The 25152-nt window shown below is 39.7% G+C and overlaps 1 protein-coding gene across 1 annotated transcript in view; it reads right to left on the bottom strand.

The window, feature by feature from the left end:
• PCDH11X (protocadherin 11 X-linked) overlaps positions 1-25152 on the bottom strand; it is a 383656-nt gene that overhangs the window by 93663 nt on the left and 264841 nt on the right. The gene's annotated exons all lie outside the window — the stretch shown is intronic.

The raw sequence follows: 25152 nt of genomic DNA, 5'->3' as shown, positions 1-25152 counted from the left end.
ACCACAAGAGATGGATAACAGAGGACTGTGAAACACCTGGATTGTAACCAATCACATACTCCAAGAAATGCAGGCAGAAAATGAGTGAACAAGACAAAGGCAATAAACAAGAAGTGTGTACTTAGTAGTTTGTAAAATCCATAAATATGTGTGTAATGTAAACAGTCAATGGCTCTGCCTTATCAGATTGGTCAGTTGTACAGGAGTCCTGGATTTCCCACAATACTTGGCATCACCTCTCAGTGTTTTTCTCTTCATAATGCACATGGAAACTAATGCAGAGTCTCTTTCAGCTTCACTGCATTCTGCCAGTACATTTTGAGGGCAGACTCAAAGTACTGCTGTTTTGGTTTCTGCCACCACGGCGGCCCTGCCTGTTTAGCTGACTTCCAGCTCTCTTATTTCTTGCTTCAGCAAATGATAACAAATTATTAATTTGTCTGCAGATGGCATTTACTGCAGAAAGCAGAAAGCTACACCAAAGAAAATGGTAAGTACAATAGCTTAAACATGTCTAAGTGCCAGCTACCAGGCACTGTCATCATAAAACAAATTAGCGAGGTTTGTGTTCTGCTGATGAAATAATAGCCTGTGCTGTGAAAACTGTACTCACAGACCAGCCCTGTGCTCCAAAGGAAGCCTCACTTAACAAACCCAGGGAGCTGAAACACAACCAATCACCAATTATCCATTATTCACATTTAACAAAGAGGAAATTTCTTGTGGGGAATTGCAGACTGAAGGTATGATTTCCTAACATTAGCAAAGGCACAGGACACATGTCTAACTGTGAATTTCACAGCATTCAGATGAAAAACAAAAGTTATGTAAGAAATTGTTATTATGGAAGAAAGACAACGGCTTCTCTGAAAACTGTTTAACCAACAAAGTCAAGAACTCTTCAAGGTGTGCATGCACAGATTCCTTTTTCTTTCTGACAAAACAAGCATGCAGCCTGAATATGACAGAAAGTTTGGAAAACTTGAAATTACAGATAGCAGGTTATCAATTCCAGCAGGCAGACTTAAAAAGATCAGGTTACACATATTTCATCTTGAATCACAAAGTAATAACCACGGATTAATTTAAGTCCTTGTGTATGTACCCAACACATCAACAGTTGCACAGACACAAAACCCATTAGAAGAGACAACAGGTTTGCATCTTCACTTCCATTCAGGGACCTTACCTAGAATTTCTTACAGCTAAAACTAATTACCCAAGCTGAATGACTGACAGCATTTCCTCAAGTGACATGAATAAATATCTGTGATGCCTACATCATTTCTGGAGCATTTTAATTACAAGTGGAAGGAGAGAGGGTCCAGCATCACACACTCATCTCTGGAGAAAACCTCATGGAGCCTTCACAAGCAGCAGGGTTCTTAATGCTGCAATAATCCCACACCAAAACCAAACCAAGCAAATTGAGATTTACAGGACAGTGGCTGTGGATGCCTGGCAAGCCACGGAGCTCTGAGCTCCAATTCCCCCTGCTCAGATTGCACAGCAGATGATTTTGCCCTGCTGGCAACGTGGCTCTGTCCATCCAGCATTTGCTGTTGGACTCCAACTTCAGCCCAGCACTATTGCCAAACCCCAGGAAATGTTCTCCATGGCTTTTTCCAGAAACTTTCCAAATCATTGCAGTTGAGTGGGCTTGATTACTTTTTACTGACTGTTCATGAAATGCATTTTTCCACATATAAGTCTTATATATGCAACTTTCTCTTAAAATTATTTTAGTCTCAGATGTTGGTGACAGCATACAGCAATCACACCAGGAAGTTTATCAAGGCAGAGATGCTGTTGCTGGATTAATGTTTCAGAATAATGACAATAAGTGATGCCAAACAACAGATTGGCAAAATGAAAAATGTCAGCATAGCTTTGAAAAATACATGTGAAGAATTATTTCTTCATTCATTTCTATTCTTACGACTACTCCTTGCTTTTACTTATGTTCTACTCTTGGAATTTCATGTTCAATCTTACTTCAAATCTCCATCTCTTTCATAATTTCATTTGCAAATGCAATTATTGAGTGCACACTGGCAGAAAGGTGGGGGTTTTATTAATAAATTAATTCTTGCTTCTAAATAAAATGTCCCTTTAAAAAGTATTTGCTTTTCATAGCTTCTATGAAGATTTCACCTCTTAAATATGTCAACAACAGAAATTTAATAAAGCTCCTTACAAGTCAATAACTTTTTCTTATATTATATTGATGTAAGCATCATTCAAAGTTGGCCAGTTAGGAAATTATATAATTAAATGTAACATTTATGATGAACACTTAAAAATATGAACACGAAGGCAAGATTTGAGAAAAATATCCATCTTGAACTCTCAAATTAATTTCTGAAAATCCCTGTCATTCCCACAGCTTGACAACCCTCCAATAAATAACTAGCTGACAATTCTCCCTTGATGCCACACCACTTTTATACTTTAGTTTTATCAGATTTTGACTTGGCATTATCAGCTTTGATTATATTTTATGATATTTTATGAGTGTCTCATAAACCCAAATGAAAATGTATTAAACTCTTTCCAACTTCCTGAGCAAAATTTCCTCAGCACCAAGGACAGAGCAACAACACGATTGTTTTCTCCCCTCACCCATCTTGAAAAAGAGTATTTTCCAGTACAATTTTCCAGTGTTATTTTCCAGTACAAAAAGCCCACACATCTCTCTGTATTACAGGAAGACACGTGGCTGAATTATTATAATAATTTATATTAAATTTATAATAAAGTAAAAAAAAAACAGCACTGAATTTCACAAAATGGGGAAAGCTTTCATTTATCCTCCCATCACATCCTTCTTTGCAGCTATGGATCAGATTTGAAGGATGTGGGCTAAATAAAGTCCTCAGAGATGCTGACAGGATGTCATCCTGCTCATTTTTGTAGTCTGGTTTATTTTCTGGAAAGAATAAATAATTTTGTGCTTCCTTGCCTAATCTGTCTGCAAACCATTTCATTGTCAAATTATGCAGGATTTATGAATATTTCTGATATGACAAGAGCACACATTCTTTCCTTACTGCTTTTTACCTGTCTGGAAGGCCTGCCACAGCTTTGCCAGGATTTCAGGCACTGTTCTTCAATTAGCATGCTGCTCCATTTATCATTTAACATTTGTTAAACAATTGCTGCTGTTTCTCTATTAGCTCAGACAATTATCAGATAATATATATTTCCTTTTAGTATTCTGAACGTGGAAATGTCTCATTTTATCAATACCTCTCATATCTATCAGCGCTTTAATATTCCCTTTAATATAGATTATTCTCCACTTCTAATAACCATCTTGTAGTCTGTGCAGAGACAGGGTTAAATTTCCAATTCTCCCCAGATCAATAGTTATTCAACCAGTTTCATCCTGAAATAGTTTTATCTCTGGTTTTTAATACCTTCCCTCATTTGGTTTACAAGTATTTCCTAATCTCTGAGGAAAAACAAAACTGTCAGTCAAAAAAACCCTCCAATAATTTGTTTCCTAAAAACTTCTTATATTTTCAGAGGTAACAAATGAAAATGCAAAAAAGCATAAAGAATAGAAAAAAATCCCTTTCAGCTGCACATGAGGGACATCCATATGGGACCTACTGCACTGGCTACACCATCCAGATGAATGAAGGGAATATCTGCAATGATGATGTGTTATTCATAAGCACATAATTTAGAATATTCTGCAGAGGTGCTGTGAAAGATTTTCTCATTGAGGGTCTCTAATCTTAGTCTCCCCTTTTCCTTCTAATTCCATGGATCTCACAGAAGCTCAAGGGGTGGCTTGGGAAATCATCCTTTGTCGTGGCCATTTGTGCTTTTTTGGGGTTTTTCAAAGTCAGACAACTCCGAGCTCGTGTTTGCCAAAAGCACCAGAGCTGGGATTGTCACCGAGCTGCTGCTGCTGCTGGGGGAAACATCTCTGATCCATCATCTGCAGCCAGCCTGGCTGCTGAGTGCTCTGCAAAGATATCCACCACCAAACACTTTTAAAGTCTTGATTTAATTAAATAACTATTTATTTAAATATTAATTAATATAGTCTTTGAGATAATGCAGCTCTGTGAAATAGTTATTCTTCAGGACAACTCAACCTCCACGTGTTCCTTAAAGTATATGTACATAAACTTAAGTGTGGCTAGAGAAACAGATTTAAGTTTAATGCATTAAGTTGAAAGATTTTGAGAAGGTATTATACATTAGTAAGTTGAATAAAGGGCAGCTAGAAGAGATGAAAAGGCTTTGGTTTTCTTTTCTGTAATATGTCTGCTGTTCTCTGGCAGACAAGCACCTTGATCAAGGATATTTCATCAAGGGTAACAAGAGTGTTAAGATTTGTTACAGAGAAAAACTAAACTCAATAGGTCCACACTGAAATGTCCTGCACTGGGCTGGTAAGACAGCAACTGAGTTTATAAATTAGAGAAAAATTTTACATAACACCAAAACTTAAATTTAAACCTGATATTTTAATCTTAATGTTGTTCCTGGTATTAGTATTAGAGTGTTGTTGCATTTTTAACAATTTTTTTTATTTAAACCAGCAAAAAAAAAGCTTGGTTTTTATGGCTTGACACTTTCTAATTCATGATATTTCCATTCTGTGCAAGTCCACAGGACAAATTAAACATTAGTGGGGTTCAAAGATTTATCCTCAACATGAGCTTTCTAATTTTTTCATCAGTTGCTGAACTTGTTTGTGCTATGCAGAAAGTGTAACTCTGCATGATCAGAGTGGCAAAGGAACAAGATATATGCATGAACTATATATAATGGATGTTTACAATATTCTTCTTTTCAGCTCTTCTATCTCGAGAGCAGCACAGTCTCAAGTGAAAACGAGTGTCTTACAAGTGAAGTACTGAGATTCCATTTATTATTAAGCAACTTCTGCTCCAGCTTTTCAATCCTTTTATCAGACAAGTTTCATTGTTGCAATGCTTGATTGTTATTTTATGGCCAGACTTAAAAATAGCACAATTGAAATTTTTTGTCTTGTATTTTTAAATACAGCTGCACGAGTGAGATTCTTTCCAGCTGAAATTATTTATATGGTGGCAGAGGTGGTTGGCCAGCATGATCAAAACCAAGGGGTGATGGATCCTGCCCTCTCAGCCCCACGCAGGAAAAAATATCTTCATCCCATGTAATGAGGTGAGATTTGGGGTTGAGGTCAGGAAAGGGAGAATCCCCAGCCAGGTGTTTTCTCCCCTGTTTGGAAAGGAGTCATGCAAAAATCTCTGCTCCTGATCAATTTTTCATCATCACAGAGTGTGGGCAGGGATGGCAGGATCAGCACTCCACATGGGACAGAGCCCAGCCACTCTGGGTGAGCAAACTCATTTATTAGGGAGAGAAAAGAGATTCCTGTGAAACAGAGATTCCAGATTGCTCATGAAAAAAAATTGCGTCACTTTTTGCCTTCCTTGTTGGAAGGGCTTGACAAGAACTAAAGAATCTGTTCCCTGAATGATGGAGGTTATGAGTGTGCTGCAAAAAACAGAGCTTTCGTAAGAGAAAAGTCTCAAATGTTTTATCATAAAAAGATATTATCTTGCTTACAGTTCTCTTCTGGGCTCTCCTTTCTCTCAACAAAAATGAACAGAAATTATAAAAGGAATAATCTGAAGAAAACTTGATCCAGTTCTTAGAAATTAAGCCCCAAATCAACAATTTGATTGATGAAATACTATTGGAAATCATCCCAGATCTAGAATGGTCACAGAGTTGCCAACATCTGGGGTCCTTAACAGTATCTGGTACAATCAGAGGAAAAACTTTTAGCATCGTTTCTGCTCTGCAGCCTTTTTCTGCCATAATAGTTCAGGCAGAGACAATATTATGAGTACATTCTACCTGTTTTAACCAGATTTAATGCAAAACAGTGTGCTATTCTATTAACAGAAATCACATGTGTTCAGCTTTTGAGCTGCATTTCCACCTCCCAATTCAGCAGAATTTTTCACAGTAAATATTTTAATGGTTCTTACACAAAGCAGGGGGGAAAATAACAGAATTATAGAAAGGTTTGGAGGACCTTAAAGATCAGAATAACAGAATAATAGAAAGGTTTGAAGGGACCTTAAAAATCATTGACTTCCACTCCTCTGCAATGATCAGGGACACCTTCCACTGTCCCAGATTGCTCCAAGCCCCAATGTCCAACCTGGCCTTGGGCATTTCCAGGGATCCAGGGGCAGCCACAGCTGCCCTGGGAACCCTGTGCCAGGGCCTCAGCACCCTTTTATCCTCAGATAAAAAGTTACAGGACAACTTAGTTTTACAAAAAGAATTTATATCTATACTAACCAGAACGTGCTATGAAACTAAGCATTAAATATTTCATTGACTTTTTTTGCCACAAATAAGGGAGAAGCAACATATCAGCTTCAGCATATACACAGGTCAAAGTGCACTAATTACCAGGGAGAGAACTTTCAGGCAGTTCTGAGGATGCCCAGAAAGGCAGAGGCTGCAGGGTGATGCCACCCCAGACACACTCAGAGCATCCAGAGCCACCCCAGAGCTCCTGCAGCTGCTGTGGGCACTGATCTGGGCACGGCTGCTGCCAAGCCACAGCACAGTGGACACTGTGCAGCCTCTACAGGCTGACTTTTCAGATAACTTCCTGAATATTCACTCCATGCATTATGCAGAATGCTATAATTATGTTTTTATAGCTGCTGGATCGGCATGGCTAAGAGTTTCTGCAAGATTGCTTTTCCATTTGTACGCAGGAAAATATTGTCGCAACTAGACTGTTAAAAATTGTTCAATTAAAAAGATCTAGCAAAGAAAAAATGTTGGCCGAACATATAAACAGGCATTACATTTCAGTATAATAGAGGTTGTTTAGAGAATTTATTGAAAAAAACGTTAAGGAATTAGGATTTCAGGTCAGTAAAAATGAAAAGTATATAACTACACCAAAACATTTATAACCTTCTTTTCTGACTGGATTTTAATAATAATTTCAAAGGAGTTCATGACTAACATTCCTGCAAACAGCACCCATTTGTGTTTACCCCTTTTTATGGCTGTTTATACTGGGAAAATTAAATCTCACAAAAGAAGCTGCCAACGTGCCTCTGGTGTTTGCTCTGGCAGATATTATCTGTAGACAAAGCTCTGCTTATCTCCAGGTCTCCTCTGCTCTTGTGATTGCAATCTCATCTCCCTTGTCCTTGGGATCTCATGTCTGCCACCTTCAGCTTGTTAAATATTCAGTGGGAAGTTTATGGACTTTCCCATAACCTTGATTAAAAGCCTGTGGGGAACCTGAATGCTGAAAAATAGCCCCTTGCTTGAAAAAAAGAAACTTGAGCACACTGTGCTGATTTCTGTTTCGCTAATGGTATTTATAATCAGCAGTCACTGGCACAGAGCTGAGGCCAGAGGAGAAAATGATGAATCAAACTTACTTGGTTAATAATTTTTGTACTACCAGTACCTAATTTCACTAAGTGGAATTTTTGGGAGCAATGCTGAGAGGGAGTGGAAAGTAAAAAAAAATTAAAAAAAAAAATTAAAAATAAAAATAATTCAAAGAAAACAGAGAAATATTCCTTATAGACCTGCAGTTTTTTATCTTTGACCCCTCTGAAAAGGAACCCTGTTGCTACTGTGAAGATGGGAGTTTCTGTGGGTTCAGGTTCCTCCATCCCCAAAGAATTGCTGCAGTCCTGCTCCCTGCCTGGAGCCTCCCAGAGCCTTGGATGTGTCTCCACACCTCAAACCCTGCAGGCATTCTTTCTGGCTCCACCACTTTTTCCAGGGAGGCATGACAGGAAAACAAGCAGACAAGCAAATTGCCCAGGTGCTCCTCAGTATTTTTTTTTTTGTCAGAGTTATTAACACTCAGAACCAGCTGAAAAGCAGCTCAGGGTGCTCAAGGAAATATCTGAGTCACCGTTGAGAATCTTTAAAGTTTTTAGATAGGACAGGAGGCTCCCACCCCCTCAATCATTTACTTTGTCATTCTCTCTTTTTCTGTTCTTGGTCTTTGTTCCTCTTTCAATAATGGACAGAGATCTTTTACTTTATAATTGTCAGGGTGATTAAAAACCCATCAGGTAATTTTGTGCTTAACTATTATATCCTTCCTGCTTTAGGCTTCAAAATAATTTGTTCTGAGTGATAGACCTATTTCTGATCAAGACACACTAAATGGAAAATGTCAAATTTTATTGTGCCTTTACAAATATATCAGTACAAGATGCAGTAATTTTCTTCATCAGCATTTGGAAATTATCTCAATATGGGAGGAAAAGAGCATAAAAGACAAGCAATGTCAAGAATTAAAACTGTGTTTAAGCCTTAAGTAGAGCTGCTGGAGGGGATCCTATATTGCCAAACACAATCCTCAATCACAAATCAAATGAGTTGCCAGATGACACTCAGAGGGTTTCGTGAAGACAGATGACTGCATCACATCCCAAGTGAACTGGGACAAAAAACATTCAAACCAGCCTTGCACAATAAATCAGATATAACATCATGCTTAACATTTCAATGTCTTTTTTTTTTTCCCATAAAAAAACATCAGTCAGTGCTTTACTGTTAATTCTTCCTCAAATGTAAAATAACAGGAGGATGAGTAAGATACAAATTCTAACTGTCCCAAGGCTCTTATTTCCAAGGAAATAAGAGAAATATTGCTAGCCCCAGGAAAACCTCCCTCTTCATCATATTTGATTACCATAGATCACAATCCTTGAAGAAATTATAATGAAAATGAAAACATATGTTTCTTTCATTATTACTGTCTTTTACTTAACTGTCCTTGAACTGAAGTGACTTTATGTGCAGTTCTGTTTGCTATATACAATTCCAAAGATGTATATACAGATTATATTAAACTATAATCATGCCTGCTTCTCTGAGTGGATTCCCCATGTGCTGCATTGATTGGGATCCCTGAATAAGATGCAAACCACTGGAGAGGTTTAAACAGCTATATTCTTTCTAAAGTACTCTTTAATTAATGTTGTCTAGAGCACTAATTATGAAAGCTTGTAAAGCCTAAAGCCTGGAAACACTTATGCACCTACTTAACTGTGCTCATTCAGGGTAGACCCACTGAATTCCCTGGAAGTGCTCAGAGTAGGTAATTTAAGCACAGAAGGCACAGAGGCTGCTGCAGGTTAAAAGCTGAGCCCAGCTTTGCAGGGCTGTGTCCAGGCTGGGCTCGACAGCATTTTGCCCTCTGATGGTGCCAATTTCGAGGCTGCCTTCCAGGGGCAGGCCTGGCTTTGCCCAGCAAAGCTCCCTGAGAGTGTCTTGGGGAAAATGTTGAATGAAGCAAAACAGAGCCATCAGTCAGTGGGAGATGAGATGTATGCATCTGCAGATACATATGTTGAGATGCAAAAGTAATTTGTTCACATTATGAAGGCAGATAAATATGCAGAGATGTGCATATATGCAAGTAGATCTCATCCACAGTGGAAAGTACTGACATTAGAATAAAAGCCAAATTACTGTTACTGTCAATGGAAAACTCCTAAATCTTTTTAAAATAGACTACTCCTATTTCTAATTCTTTGCCTTTAGCATTATAAACCATTTTCATTTTGCTATACAGATTCCTGTCTGTTTAACTAACAGCTACAAACAGGAAAAAAAAAAAAAAAAAAAAAAAAAGTTTTAACTGGATTACCAAACCTGGCATTTCTAAGTGGAAATAGAGGTTTTTGTTCAGGTCACTGTTCCTACACACACCCCACAAATGCCATGGTCCTACAGCCCAGGCCAGCAGAGAGGTTACCACATCCTCCAGGCAGAGAAGGATGACAGGAATTACACCACACATCCAAATCCTCAGATCTAATTCTGCCTTCATTTATACACTTATTTATCCCTAAAGACCTCAGGAAGGGTGCACTTGCTGACAGGACTGAAAACTCATTTCATGAGGAGTGATTTCCTTGGGACAGCCTCACCTGGTGCTGCCAGGTGTGGGAAAGAATTGTTTGCACTATTTGAGGGCCACTGAGCCTTTCCCCATCTCACACAAAAATGGTGCAGATTTGCAGTCCATTTCTGTAGCTGCTTTATGAAATGCAGTAGCAACTGGGGAACTAAGAGAATACAAATGAGACATTATCATTTGATCTGCAGCATTTCCTTAAAATTCCAGATCTTGCTACAGGAGCTCTCATGCATGCTGAACACCATCATCATTAGATAATTACTCATTATAAATGAGCACAGGCTAAAGCCAGACATGCTGTTCAGCTTTCCAAGCACATACAAGTTTCAATGTTAAAATGAAAATATAATATAATTCAAAACTTTTTTTTTTCCCCTCATCAAAGGTGCTGAATTTACATACAGGTAGTTTGTTATCCTGGTGACTGGGGAAAATGGGTCTCTGTAGTCCTCAGCCACTGGCAGAATCTCAATGTTAAAGTTTATTTCAAACTTAGATTTGAAACAAATTCCTTCTTTTCTGTTATACTTTAAAGCTATAGGGATGGTTGTATATTAAGAATGGTCTTTTATCTAGTTCTGTCACTGCTGAAAATCCAGGTACTTTCTTCAACCACCCAAAATGCCTTCATGCCCAAATTATTTGCATTTATTCACAGAAGATGTCATTTCTGAAGATCTATCACCTTATTTATTGCACTTCATAGTGAAATTTGGGCATGGCTGTGCCTACTACAGTGATGCCCAGAGTCTCCTAATTTATGTCTTGGCTTTATAATTGCAAACAACAATTGTAATGATTTATAGATTGATAGTTCTAGCCCAAAGTTGGACGAGGAAAATGTCAACAGGCAGAGCAGGACTAACCAAAATCCCTCTGACACCAGGGGCTCACTCAGAGGTACACAGAGTTTTAGACAAGATCCTGGGTGGCAACAAGGGCCCTGCTCAGAGGTAGAGCTAAATTGGCTTTGTTTTGGGAAAAGAATATTACAAACTCATCATTCTGCTGCTGAATATGTGACCAAGCTGAAGCATATGAAAGGAAAATGAGGAGAAAATCTGTGCTGCCTGAGTGAACTGCTCTGTCCACAGGTTCAGAGCTCTTTTTTTTTCCCTCCTCAGCCATTCTTCTGTCTGCTCTATTTAATCAAGGCTGCAAATTGCCTTGTTCACTCAGGGTTGCTTGTAATTTTTTTCCAAACAAAGCAGTGCAATCAATGCAACATTACTGGTGCAGTTTATATATCTTACACATGAAACCAGAATTATTTTCACATCAAATAAACCGGCCCTTCTAGCTCAAGATTCTCAAACAGTAATTTACAAACACATTTTACAACTTCTTCTGGTGTGAGCAGAAGTTACATAAATTACTGACAGAAGGGGAGGAAAAAGGCAAGATCCTCAAGGACTCCAGAGAAAGATGTCTTATTCCCACAAAACACGAAAGAAAAGTGGCATCTCACTTTTCAGCTGAACTTCTCTTCTGGAATGGGAATATTTTTGGAATGGAACTAAACACTGGGCTTTATCTTACTGGTCTTACATTTTTCTCTTTCGGAGCAGAATCTTAACAGAAGCTCAGAGAAAACACTTAACATTCAAACATGTTCCAGAAATACCACCAATACTAGAGTAAAAAAAAACCCACATTTGTCTTCAGAGGGATTTCTGTTGAGAGAAAAAGCTGGTTTATTTTTCTCTATTTGTTACCATGGACATCTGAATAAAGATAGTATATTTTTCCTGGAACCATCTTCTACTGCTGTAGGAAAAAAAAAAAAAAAAGTTGCCATCTGCCTTAAAGTATGTCCTTCTTCTAGCAAGAAGCTACACATGCCACAAAGACCATGATGATTTCAATCAGGTACATTTGGAGCAAATACCTGAGAAAGATCTTGTCTCTGCAGAAATATTTTAACAATGGAAAACAAATATAGTTTAATTATATATATACATACACACACACACACATATATATATATACACTGACATCAGATTTAAAAACCTTTTTATGATATATCTTGAACATCTTGATATAGTCACAGCTTCAGTTTGGCAGGATATTTTTTGGGTTTCTTTCCTTTTTCTCTAATCTCTTTCTTCCTTTCTACCAGCTCAGATTGAATGAGAAATGCTATCTTTAACCTTGAGATCCCTGTTCTTGTTGGTTTGTATCATAATCTTATTATTTAGTTGCTATTTAACACCTCACCTCAGCATGCAAAGTGCTTATGGATTAGAGAATATTTCCTTGGGGGTAGGGGATGGAGTGACTGTGAATTAGAAATGCAGCTGCCTGGCTGTGCCAGTCTCACAGGAAAAAGAAAAAAAATAAACAAACCAAACCAAACCAAATCAAAACAAAAAAAAAGCCTCTCTGTGACTTTCTGTTTACTCTTCTGTGCTTATTTGCAAATTGTGCATTACAGGTCAGAGACTGTCGAGTGCAGAGCATCAGAGCCAGTTTCTCCCAGTGACTCTAAATAGTAGGGTGCAGTTACAGTTTGAAGGGAAATATCAATTTTTAAAGCATAAATGCAGCACAGTTTTGTTCCATGCATTCCAGAGCCTCATCCAGGTTGCAATTGAGAAGATCTCCTGCATTCCAGCTGTGCAGGGCTGGTTCCTGAGCTCACAGAGTGGATGAGCTGTGACACAGCTGCTGATCCTTTGGCTAAGAACCCGGGATCTTTCCTGACATCCAGTCTGTCCCAGCCAAATTTCCTGGAGAGCTGCTCATTCAGGGATGCAGGGGGCACCTCAGGGCAGTGACAATCACAGGCACTTGCTGCAGGGGAGGGTTTGTGTCTCTGAGCTGAGCAAGGGCCATGGGCAGAGGCTCTGAGGAGCCTTTCCGTGTTTGAGGGTTTGTCTCCAGCACAGCCCGCGCTGCGCCGGGCGCTCTGCAATCGCAGCTCCTCACCCACTGCCCTCCACAGCACAGCAGCTTCCACTGCAGGGCTGGAGCTGCCACGATGTCCACATCGTCACAATCCACTGAAATGACTGGAAAGTTAAAGGCTGGCAATGCAGCCACAAAGTCCAAGAGAGTTAAGATATCTCGGAGCACGGAAAAGAAGAAAATGTCTCCTGCCCAGGACACAGGATCTCACCCTGGCACCTCCCCTGGGAAAAACACCTGCAAACACCCACAATCACCTAGAAACACCTACAAACACCCAGAATCACCTAAAAACACCTACAAACACCCACAATCACCTAGAAACACCTACAAACACCCAGAATCACCTAAAAACACCTACAAACACCCACAGTCACCTAAAAAACACCTACAAACTCCCACAATCACCTAAAAACACCTACAAACACCCACAATCATCTAAAAACACCTACAAACACCTACAAACACTTACAAATACCTACAAACACCCAGAATCACCTAAAAACACCTACAAACACCCAGAATCACCTAAAAAAACCTACAAGCACCTACAAACACCTAAAAACACCTACAAACACCCACAATCACCTAAAAAACACCTACAAACACCCACAATCACCTAAAAATGCCTACAAATACCCACAATCACCTAAAAACACCTACAAACACCTACAAACACCTGGCAGCAAGAGCATTAAACAGCAGTGTTGCTGAGTGTCCCTGAAACATCCTCAGGGAACACGAGGATGATGGTGCTTTAAACAATGCACTGAAACTACAGCATGGAGCCACAAAGAAATCTGTTGTGAGGGAAGTGAGAGCTCTGTCAGAGTTAAAAATTTCATTTTCCATGGTCATGAAACGAGGCTGAACCAGCCCCTTCATTTCAGGCTTGTTAACCTTCTGTCTTGATGAAAATTAACAGCTACAGTTTCTTCTAAATAAATTCAGTGAATTTTACTGGATAAAGCGTTCCTCTATTCCTGTCAAAGAGTTGTGCAGCACAGCTGTTTTTTAACAAATCCCTATTTTTACTTGCTGACATTTGATTATCATTATGTATATGAGGTTCTTCAGCCTGCAAAGCACGTTTTAACAAGAAATATTAATGCCCCCCACATTTACCACATTTTATCCCCATTCAGCAAGAATAGGTGTTATACAAAAGAGAAAACATCTGCTTCCTTGTATTATGATTTCTCCTGAACTCTTTAGATTGGAGACACAAAGTTGATAGCAGAGGTTAGAGATGAATGCATGAAGCAGAACCGTGGTTTTTTTTTGTATTTGTATTCCAAAGGGAAAACAAATCCTAAAATTCAGCATTATAAAAAGCCTAATGAAAGAATTATGAAAGAGCTTTTTATTAGGACATCTTAAGTGGCTAAATTATTATATCTTAAGTTTTGTAATCCTTATCATGATTCACTCCTAACACAGGCACTAGAATAAGCGCAGGGCATCTTCTTCTTTTCCGTGCTCTGAGATATCTTAACTCTCTTGGACTTTGTGGCTGCATTGCCAGACTTTAACTTTCCAGTCATTTCAGTGGATTATGACGATGTGGACATCGTGGCAGCTCCAGCCCTGCAGTGGAAGCTGCTGTGCTGTGGAGGGCAGTGGGTGAGGAGCTGCGATTGCAGAGCGCCCGGCGCAGCGCGGGCTGTGCTGGAGACAAACCCTCAAACATGGAAAGGCTCCTCAGAGCCTCTGCCCATGGCCCTTGCTCAGCTCAGAGACACAAACCCTCCCCTGCAGCAAGACACAGCAAGTCAGGCTCTTGTTAGAGACACAGCTCCAGCTCCACCGAGGGCTCTCACTGGGGACATTGAGCAGGTCAGTGTTGGTGCTGAAGCCCTGCTGTGATCTTCCCTCGCTGCTTTCTGCTGCTGTGCCAGCTCCAGGGTGACAGGGACAACAACTTCTCGGAAGCTGGGATGAGGATGTGGCAATCTGCTGCTGTCTGACACAAATTAAGAGCCAGGAGTTGTGCAATGATGCACATGAACTCCTTCCACAGAACTCCTTCCACAGAAATAGCCCCAAATGTATCAGAAATCAGATGATTTCAGGGGGAGGAAAGCAAACAAGAAAGTATTCTCTTTGTCTAGCTCCAGAGTAATTCACAGTATTGCACTTTTAAAATATTTCTGTAGCTTCGCAGATGCGAAATAAAAAAAATAAAATCAAATAAAATGTAGGAGGAAGCACCTCATCCTTTTTCCAATAGTTAATGTCTTTTAATTATGAATCCTTTAATGGAAAACTGGATAATTCAATATCCAAGCAGATGATTTAACTGTTTATATGCTTTTAGACATGCAAATCATGATGTAATAATCTAAACTCCTAATTCTCATATGACCCTACATACAGACACAGCAAAAGCTTTTCCATCCACAGGACAGAGCAACACAAGGTAAAGGACCTGCTTCATTTACAGATGGACCCTTTTTGCACAATACTGTGAATACATTCCAGGTTAGGGCAATCAGGGGGCTGATGGAGAAAGATTCCTGTGATCTTCACAAAAAAGAGAAATAAGGAGCTAATTTTAGAGACAGAAGGATGAGAGGTCGGCCCTAGTAGAATCTGTAATCGGTGATATTTGACCCTCAGTAAAAAAAAATGAGAATGTGTATAAAGAAAAGCTTTAATATCGGGTCTAATGAGATAAAAATAATTTTTGCCTTTATAGTTTTCAAAGTGCTTTCTCTCACTACTCCTATTTCCTTTTATTGCCACTGTTTTTCTTTATATGTACTACAACTAAGGAGGAGAGGCAAAGGTTGTCTTTCTATTTCTAAATAGTTCTTTGGTGTGTGATTAGTGTGTGACATGAATAAAGCCTTTCTTGGTAGAGAAAGGTTTGCTTTCTTTTAAAGTAGTAGATGAGGGCCAGACTTTATAATAATATCTCACCCTATAGAGGACACATCTTCTGGGACACTGGGTTTGGAACATCAGTCAGATAAAAGAACACTATTGGAATAGCTTGGTTGTTCATGCTGGTGCTTCACACACACAGGGTTATTTTGAATTGGAGGAACTGAAGTCCAGCAGACCATACAGCCATGCCCTTTACCTGGAAATAGCATTTTGGATGGATCAATTGCTGCTTCCTACTATTATTTTATTATTGTTACTATAATTATAAGGACAGAACTTCAATTTGATGCTCCAAGGCTTTAGGCAGAGCTTTAGGCACTGCAAGGACAAGGATCACAACAGAGCTGTTTGGCAGCAAGGCATGGCAGGAGCGGAGATGATTCCAAAGCACGGAGCAGGAAAAGCTGAGGCTGCTGTGAAGTCCTGCTCCACCTCCCTCCCCCACCCTGTTATCCCATCCTAGCCAAGCTATTCGAGATGCACCAGTGCTGTTCTCCATGGCTGAAGTGACACAAAAGCATTTGCAAACCACAGCCCCCAGGTTGGTGTTGCTGCCCTCACAGATGCAGGGGAGCATTTGCCAGGCACCTTATACAGATGGTTAAACAAACTTGTGACCATAGGAGCCTCCCTGTCCCAGCTGATCTGGCAGCAAAGTCACCCTGAATTTCCCCAGGGTGGTGCTGACCCACCAGAGCACTGCCCAGCAGTTCCAGCTCCTCCCCTCAGCCACTCACAGCTCCTGTCTGCCCACCCCATTCACAGCAGCATCAGCAGTGGAGTGGACCTTGGGCAATCAGAAATCCCTGAGCTAACTGGTTTGTACAGGTGAAATGAAAACAAGGCCTGATTTGCATGTAGAAGCACTGCTAGCAGAGCATATGTTTGTGGTACAGATCTGCTCCACTTCTATTCCACAAGTATTTGTGATGGTTTTACTGCAATTGCGCTGGGAGCAGAAAATCAGCGTAACAGCCACAATGTGCTCAGAGCCCACAAATACAGAGCAAAATTCTCTCTGTAATCCAGGGATTTTACCATCTTATTCCAACTGAAACATGGAAATGGATGTGTACAAACAACCGAGGCAGCACGAGGCCAGGCTGAGAATTTTGAAGTGGATACACCAGACTGGAGCTTCTGGAGCTGCTGACTTCAGCAACACGCAGAGTTAACTCTGCAGACATTTAACAACAATTAGAATGTCACTTGAATTAATCAGAGCACTACTGAATCACACAGCACTAGGAATAAAGCAAAACCCCTGCAAAATCCTGCCACTAACTAGGAAGCAACAACATTATTTATGGGTATTGAACACAAAGGTGAGGATCTCAACCTCTGGTGTAACATAAATCCAAAAGTATAATCATAAATATTTTGCCCAGGTCTCTTCATGATCAACCCAGACAAATATATTTTATTTTTCAGAATGAATACATCACATCAGTGACCAGTAGGGTTCCAGAAAAGTGCCAGTGGCTGGGCCAGCAGCAGGCACAGGGACACCAGCCCCGTGTTCCCCTGATGAGGAGCCTGCACAAGGGGTTGGGGCAAAGTCAAGGTTTGGACAGTAACCAGAAAATAAAAACATCCCAATGCCAATCATACAACCTCAAAAGAAGGCAGAATCAGCAGCTAATTAACAATATGCTGCTTTTCCAGATGGATAAAAGTTATCTGAAGAGTAAATGTAAAAATATCCCCCCTATTCAGGAATATGTGGATACAAATGACTTTTTGGAACAATTCTAGTTGTTCCTAATGTATGCTTCAAGACTGGATCAGTCCTATTTCCCTACCAAAAGTCCAGTTAGAAGGAAAGCATCAAATTAAAGAATGACCACATCTCTACACAAACAAGAACAGCAATGACTGGATTTATTGAGTTGATCAGCTTTGAGTCAGCAAATGCTGTGACTTGAAATGCACCATCAGTTGGGAATCTGCTTTGTTCAACAAATACAATTTTTCTATTTAATTTCTAAGACAGACTGGTAGCTGCAGACAGTTCTTTAAATATATTTTGTGATATATTTTTCATTAATCACAGTGGAAATCAAGTAATAAATTATGATGCTTCAAATCAAATTTTAATCATTAAATTTTTCACATGGCTTAAATTATATAAAAGAGACAATTCCCCCCCCCCCATATTTCTGTTTTTAAAACAGGAACTCAATGCTAAAAAAATCTTAATATTTGATATTGCTAAAAGCTCCTCTTGCAGAGACTGATTAGCTTGATTTGGTAAAAAAAGAGAAATTGCATCATCTGTTTTTCTGCTCTTAGAAGAAGAAAGAAGAGAAAGTTTGAGACAAAGTAGAGAGTAGACAGAGCTGAAAGGAGTTTGGAAAACTGGAGGGAAGGAATTTGTTCCCTCTCCTCCTCTGGCCCATCAGCCTGCTCACCATAGCAATTTATTTTTAAACTTTCATAAACAGAACAGGATTATCCATTAACATGTCAGCTTAAGTGATAACATAAATATATATCACAGAACATCTGCCACTAAATCACTGTTTATAGATGTCAGATCTCATTTATTATTAAAAATACCCCCACCAAAACAAATGTTTTAAAGCCTTATTATTCCATGAGAAGTGACTGATTTCTCAACTGTAAGGTGGAGCTATTTTTTCTAATCACTTTAGAAAGAGTAACTTCTACTATAAACCCCAGTCAAGAATTACATTAAGTTGCATTCACAAATATGTTAGCATTGCCTGAGTTACTTCATCCCACTATGCAGTCTAGAAACTCCAGCATATTATCCCCATTGATTTTCCTCATCAATCTCCATTGATTTTGCATGAAAGAATATGGTGCATCTCAGAAAACTTGCTTTTATCTTCCTTTTCTTCAAAGAGTAGAAAAGGTAGATCAAGGTTTTATATTCTGATATCAGCAAGAAAATATCTAAAATTTATTTTAAAAAGAATTTATAAAGAGTTCTCCTTATACACAGAAAGTATAAAATTTTTCAATTCAGTGTCTGTGTTTATAGTGCCGTGTTTGACTGAGAGGCCGAGTGGCACAATCTTTTTGCTTTTGCTTTTTTTAATTTAATTTGCTTTGTCCATCTTCCCCTCTTTGTGTCAGCTGCTTTAATAACTCTTAAGTCAGGCACCAAGGGATCAAATTACCAAATCATGGAATTATCTCTGAATATGCAATCTGTATCCTCTCAGGTAGAAGTGAAAATCTGCTTGCAAAAGCCACTCATCTGTATCATTGCAAATTGACCTCTCCAGTCTGCCCTTTTACCCCCTCTCCAGTCAGGAGCAAATCCAGAACACCATCATGCTTTGTTTTATAGGAGTTTCTGTTGGCTTGCTTCACTCTCCAGAACTGAAATTATTTTTATAACTCTATAATTAAAATTATTTTTACAAAAAAAAAAAAAACAAAAAAAACTCATAAACTACAACTATCATTTACTCTTATAACTAAAATTGTTTTTAGAAACAAAGAGCTGAAACATCTGGAAAATCCACACAGCTTGACGCCTTGCGGCATTCCGTGCCATGCAGACAGGAACTGCACCCCTAGGGGAGACACACCTGAAAACAGGAGTGGAGAGCACATCCTGGTGGGCATCTCTGCCAGATCCCCCATGCTCTGAACCCCACAGCCCCTCAGAGATGGCTCTGGAGGCTCCCAGACCTCCAGAGATTCATGGTGCTCTCGGCCAGGTCACCGCTCGGGCTGCCACTTCACAGAGTGCTACAGAGCCATTACATTCTCCCACCTACGTGCAAGCTAATTTGATTAAAGGTAGAAGATCAATCAAACTCTATTGCCTCAGAAAGATTAATTACCTCAGCACTTTCCGACTTAATTATTAGTGTTCAGCCATGGGGTTAGAAAAGCCCAGGACAGCAGAAGTTAAAGGGCCCAATGGGCAGATGTAGGAGACTGGGATGTATTTTAGCCTGAGATTTCTTGTCTTTAACTAATGACAGCTTCTTTCTATTTTATTCAAGCTAAGCCTAAGTGTGTTTATAACTCAGCAACAACCAAACTAAAATATTGCTCTTACATTTCGACCTTTCTGTGGAAATAAAAAGTACAGAAGATGGGAAGGAAAAAAAATGAAAACATAGTTTAAAAAAAAAAAAAAAAAAATTATGTGCCGACAGTCCAGTTTTTGGACAGGGAACAAGAAACTTAAGACTTTGTAGATTTACTTTTTCTTATGCCCCAGCATGATGTCTGAAATCCAGCTGCCAGAGCATCTTATTGATGATGTTTAAAGAGTATATTTCAGCAACCGCAGAGTTTCTGATTATCAGACAAGTCAGCATGGCAGAAAATGCAGGCATTTTTCCCAGGGAGAATGAGCTCCCTGTCTGCAGCTCTGTGCTGACTCTTTCTTCTCCAGCAGGCAGAGTTACAGGAGCCCCCAGGCTGTCCCTGAGCTGCTGGCAGGGCTGGGGCCAGCGGGGCCAGCTCCTGTCACACCCGTGGCCTGTGCTGGCATGGCCATGCTCCTGGCCTGCTGGTGACCAGCCCTGTGTCCAGCTGGGGCTGGAGCTGGAGCCCAGAGCACAACTGAGGCTCAGCAAACACGTTCAGCCCTGGATTTCACATTCCCAGCCTTGAAGAGTCACCTCTTGCGTGCCACGCTGGATTCGCTGCTCTCACGCGCAGAGAATTAATTTGCCTTCTCTCTCACAAATGTATCGAGCTCCTTTTTACAGCCAGGTTGAATTCTCATGCCCTGCTTCTCTACTTCCTCACTGGTCTCATCTGCAGCCCCCAGATTTCCAGCCTTGGCTGGTTTGAAGGCAGCACCAGCCCATTCCCTGTGAACCAGCCCAGTGCTGTGTTTTCCCTTCCACTCTGTGCCGTGGAGTGAGAGCAGCCCCAGGCCCCAGCCAGCCTTTACCTGGCAGTTTGAACGAGCCAATATTAATTCCTTTCCCTGTATATGGGCATCTTATTCCCCTGTTATTAATAATATTTCTTTATGCCTGTTTCTCATGCAAATTCACCTTTCTTTAATGTGGGAAGCCAACCCTATTCAAAACAGGCCTGTTATGGTGTCAGCAATCCCCTGGGGTTTTTTCTTTTCTTCTTTTTTTCCCTCTGCTAGGAGTAACCCAGGATTTTTTCACAGTCACATTAGGTATTGGTGATTTATAGTTTATCTTTGTAATACTCAGTTGGTTTTTTTCTCTATGTCATTTTCAGCTGGTGATTTATATACTAGTTACATACAGCAACTCCTATGAGAATGACTCTCAACTATTAGATTTCATCCCACTGCTATTACTTCAAATCCTTAGCAAAATCCAATTCTCGTGTCATGCACACCTCCTCCTCTATTGTCAGTGATGCTTGGCTTTGAGCTACTAGAATATTTCATTGACATGTTCCTGCTTTTTAATGCCAAACTCCTTAATGAAGATAATTATGGAGACTTTTCCATTCTTATATTATTCTACGTCTTTTCTTTCTTAATTACTAATGCTCCACCCTAATATCATAATAACAGTTATTAGTCCTTAAATATATATATAGATTAACTGTACATGTATTCCCCAATGTTGAAAATACATATCATGGAGGTGAGATAATGGAGCTAATCTCATCCTACTCTTGGGAAACCCATGATACTGTTTCTTGCATTACAGTCATATATATATCTCAGTTTCTTCTTTGTAAATGCTTTCCAGTAGTGGAGCTTGACCAGAGATTTTTTTTTTTTTTTTTGTTGACACTTTGTGTGTCAGAATTACAGAAAAATAAGGAAAAACACTATTGGTTTTGATATCCTGGGAGGAAGATTATCTCCTCTCCTCCACATGAATGCATTGAACCTGCTCTGACTTTTAGTGCCATTATCATCATTCTTCATCAGCCTGCCTTTGTGCTCGTCAAAATCATCCTTATCAAAAATTAAGTCAAGGTGAAAGTGTTCTTTTAATTTTGAGGAAGAAATATATGCTGTCTTTAATCATGAACCGATGTCTTGCTTGCTGCAAACCTTCCTCTTATGTGGTTAAACACCACAGATTGCAGTCTTAATTCTTCCTAGGACTGATTCTCTGCACTCTGATGATCACTTAAAGCCAGCAGAGCTTTGTCCCAGCTGCTCATTTAGCCATGTGCTGTCCACAAGTTGTGCCTCGTGGAACGAATGGAACTGGGGAATCCATGGATTTAGAATTTACCTTTCCCCGTCCCCAGGGGTTGAACCCACAGGAATTCTTCAATCCAGTCCACCCAAACAGCTCTCCAACAGTGTAAAGGTATGACTGGGAGACAAAAATAAGCAGCCAGACACCTCTGGGAACACCAGCTTGGCATGGACACAAACTTATGGTGTCTACTGATTCCCCTTTAGCTCTACACTTGCTGCTTTTCAATGCAACTCTCTTGGCTTATTAGTCACTAATTCATGTTAAATATTCTTCATGGAAACCCCCTCTCCTTAATACACCAGTTTCCTCCTGTTTGAAACCCTGAAATCTCAGTGTGATTTGCCTCATTAACTTTAATTTTCAGCTAGCTTTGTTTAGATTTCCATTTTCTTCATACAAAATGATTGCTATTATTTAATTGCAGATTACTTTCAGGTTTTCTGGCTTCCCCTCCACACTCCCTGTCCCCAAGCTGCAATCATTCCTCTTGCTCTGCCCAATTCCTTGGCTGAACTAGTCATATTCTATTATTCCTCCAAACAAAAGTAAAATAATTTTATTGTCTAGAGGAAAGAAAACAGATTCGATAAGGCTATAAAAACAGATGAAGCATGAAAATTTGTCATTAATATCTTACACATGTATTAAATAACCCAACAGAACTGATGTTTACATGTACCTTTCAACCCCTTTAATCAACATCACTGCTCACAGCCACTGAGAGGGCACCACTGGGACAGAATTTGCCAGGGAAGTCCAGACACAGAGAATTTGTTGGTCTTTGTCTGTGCTTGAAGTGCGTTTTGTATTTAAACAGAGGGGAAAAAGAGGGCAGAAAAGGATGGTTTGGTGAAAATCCTTAGCATAGGGAGATATTGGAGCATCCTTATTTGAGCAACTTCTAAAGAGAAAATATCTGAATACCATGTCCAAGAGAGCTGTTACTTAAGGATAAGGTTCCCTACAGACCTACATACTTTTTTATATTGCTGTTTACTTAGTGTGACAGTTTATTGGCATCTCTTCCTTATGATGCATCTACCACACTGAACTTGATGTTTTTCTAAGGAGGGAACTAAAGTAAGAGAAGACAAATCATTTTAAATAGCCTATTTCTAATTTTAATTAGCACAGTCAATTAATTTTAAAGGTTTACATATAAATTTCTCACCACTATAACCTTACAGTTATTTTTTTTCCCCTCCTTGCTTTAGTCCTGTATCAGATGTGAATTTGTAAAGCTTCCTCTCACTAATATTTCTCAGGGTTGTTTTTTTGTTTTTTTTTTTCTTTATTTTATTTTGTTAGGCTCATCTTTTTCACTGTTTTGCAATAAACACTTAGCTATTGCTAGTAAATGGAAAGCTTCCAAAATGCAACAATTTCCAGTATTAGAGAAACAAATAACACCAAAGGACTGTAGTCAGGAAAAGCAAGAAGAAGAAAACACTTTTGAACATGGCCATGAGTGATGGCACAGCTGTCACCAGCTTTCATAGGGCACTTGGTTGGTTCTGGACATTCCTGACATCATTTCACCCCAAATCTCTCTCCTTGGGAGGCAAAGCTGAACTAAATCCCCACCAGGTGACAAATCAGACAATGTTTCAGATTAAGACAGGTCAGATATTAAAGATGTTGGGAGGGAATGAAGGCCATTCAGAGGCTTGTTCTGCTGTATGAACTCAGATTATCTGACTGGATTTTCCTGTCTCTTTTCACATTAACAACATTTTAGTCCGTGAAGGAAGACAAGAAATGCTTTGAATTCATCAAGTCACTCCAAACTGGAATAAAGAAAAAACACCAACCAAAAATCCAGCAGAAGATTGTAGAGGAAACCATCAATTCAGAGCTATTTTTACTGTTTCAGTGTTGGCTAAATGTGTCCTGCATGCAGAAGTGAACCACATGAACCTCAGGCTCATCAGATATTTTGGGTTGCTGTCATCTGTACCAAGTCACTTTGCAGCAGCACACTGGACACAAATATGCTGTGGGTCTTCCCCCTTTTCACCCAGATGTGGGAGAGCACACAACATCTACCTAAATCTGCTTTTTTGTTCCTGCCACTAGATGCTGCCATTAATATAAGCATAGAACACTAAAAAGGGCCACAAAATAAGATTTCCCTGCTGTAGCCTTCGTGCTACTTCAATTAAACTGTTTCAATAAGATACAAGTTGGAAAGGAAGAGAAATCTTCACATAAAATAAACTCTAATTAAACTGTGACTTCAAGTTTAAAACTGAACTGTCAGGTAATTAGACAGGTGATTAAACTTTCTTCAGCCTCACTCTTGGAAGGACATCTGATGCCTGCTTAGCCTGCTCACAGGGATGTATGTCAGTGACATTCAGATGTCAGAGCTGAGTTACTTTTAGAGCCACATTCTACAAGAGTCATGGTGCACGTTTATTCTGAAATGAAAAAGCCTGGGCACAAAAAGCATGGGTAAATCCCAAACCTGAGCCTCTTTGCAAATGGCAGGACAGGATGCACATGCCTGTTCTGAGAAGTCCTCTGCACCAGCTCCTGTGCCATGCTCTCTGCAGGAAAGGCCCTGGATGCTGATTTCATGTACATCATTCTCACTCCAGTGAAGTATAAATATCAGTTACAAGCAACAAGAAAGAGCTGGAAAGAAAGTTCAGACCACAGGTATGCAAAGCAAAAGCAACAAATAATATATACGTTGGTATTTTCTTCCTTTGGGGGTGTATTTGTAGCCCTTTAGAGCTTAACTATGTGAAGAACCCAGTTTGACTGCCTAGAATATTGTTAAGGGTATATTACGGCCTCAAATGCATAAACACAAAAGCAAATGGTGATTGTTTCGAACACAAAATCAAAAACCTCTGATGGTTCTTGTCAGCTATCAATTTGGAAAACATAATATTCTGGCATTATTTAAGTAAACATATCACCTTATGTGTATTATGTGTAAACATATCACCACAAATTTTAAAGTTAAACTTAGGTAATAGTTTACAAATTAAAGCAAAAGAAGACACACCTCACATGTGCAAAAAGCCCCTGAGGCTCCAGTCCCGGGCAGCAAAGGCAGAGGCAGAGGTGATTTCCAAGAGCCAGGCTGAATGTGGCACAGCCAGCTTGGAATGGGAGGGAATGCTCTCTGCTGGATGCTGGATTTGCCACTGCAGAGTGTAACTACCTGCTACAGCTATTTCAAGTGCACAGCACTCACTAATTCATTCCTCCTGATACACTAAAGCAGCTGAAATCCACCTTTTGGGCCAA

This window comes from Vidua macroura, chromosome 14 (genome assembly GCF_024509145.1).
Source record: "Vidua macroura isolate BioBank_ID:100142 chromosome 14, ASM2450914v1, whole genome shotgun sequence".
Classification (NCBI taxonomy): Eukaryota; Metazoa; Chordata; class Aves; order Passeriformes; family Viduidae; genus Vidua; species Vidua macroura.
This window is presented reverse-complemented; position numbering and strand designations above follow the sequence as displayed.